Source organism: Dendrobium catenatum, unplaced genomic scaffold, assembly GCF_001605985.2.
Source record: "Dendrobium catenatum unplaced genomic scaffold, ASM160598v2 fragScaff_scaffold_432, whole genome shotgun sequence".
NCBI lineage: Eukaryota > Viridiplantae > Streptophyta > Magnoliopsida > Asparagales > Orchidaceae > Dendrobium > Dendrobium catenatum.
In genome coordinates this window covers 315,234-316,654 of record NW_021318894.1, presented here as the reverse complement: position 1 = coordinate 316,654, position 1,421 = coordinate 315,234, and positions in this window count along the sequence as shown.

The following is a 1,421-nucleotide window of genomic DNA, read 5'->3' as shown; positions in this document are numbered from 1 at the left end:
AAATAAATTTTTTAGATTGAATATTATTCTATTTTGTGAATAAAACAATTCGAAAGGGCCTAATTCTATTAAATAATATAAATATAAATCTGGAGAAGAGATACAAAAAAAAAAAAAAATTGCTCCAGTAATTGTAAAAAAAGTACATACAACGAGGCACAAGATCATCTCAAAAAATCCAACAGCAATACGTGGGATGGGATTCATAACAAGATATATATAAAAAGTATGTGCCATCTAGCCATCAACAAAAATGAGATTAATGGGCGTTGAGTTGAGTAGCCTTGAGTTGCACATGGTCCATCAGTGGGTTAAAATTTCGAGGGCACAATCGTTCCCAAATGCCCGAACCTAGAGCAAAGCAAATAACATGTTTATTTTGGTATGTTGGTTAGGAGCTTATAGTTATCTACTAAGAGTTTTTGGGTTCGAGTCTGTATGCATGTGATGTTGTTGTGTGTTATTTTTTTTTTTATGAGTCTACCTTAATTATCTAATGTCCAAAAAAAAAAACTTGTAAGTATCTTCCAAATCTTTGTTAAAAAATAATATTTGATTCAAAGATAAATTCAATTTGTAAGCCAAGGATGACTTGAAGTAAAAGATAATATAGATAATATATTGTACCGCAAGCATAATTGGTTACTACCTTGTCCCTATGATATACTAGCTTTGTATTAATTTAATTATAGATACGCAATACATTTCAATTTCTGCTTTGATTCATTTCTGTTTTGGCCGAGGTCTCATGTCTGTGGCGTGTTTCTCATAATTCAGAACTTTTATTCTTTTATTAGATAATTATATTCGAAGATTGAATTATTTTGATAACTTACAATACAGAATGTCAATCGCATTTCTCTTCATCTATTTTCGGGCTTTCTACTGATGGTATTATCAGAAATAGATGCATTCTAAAATAAACCATGTATGTTGGTTGGGAGTGACTAATCAACTAAAGGAAGTTTTGAGTTTTCGAGTACATATAATGCGCATTTGTATGGATTTGATTTAATTGGGCCTAAAAAGAAAATTACATGTACCGGACAGCTCAAGGTACGGAGCAGAGCTAGTCAAATCAACACAGATCGTCAAGCCCTGATTGAGCCCCTTAGTTGGCAAGCAGCCAGCGGGGGCGGGGCATCAAAATTAATTGATGAAGACTAATTCCCACTTTGAGCGATTCTATACAGCCTTCAAAATCACATGCAAGATCTAGTCAGGTAAGCCAATGTTAAGCAATCGTAGGATCAAAAATTGAAAGAAAAGAAATAAAGAAAAAAGTTTAAAATATTTATTGAATGACGAGCAGAACAGAGGGCTGCTCTGTTCGCTAGATGGAAAATAAAATTATTCGCCTGCTCTGTCCTTCTCTCTCTCTCTCTCTCACGTGTACGAATATGGGGATGAAAAGAAGACAA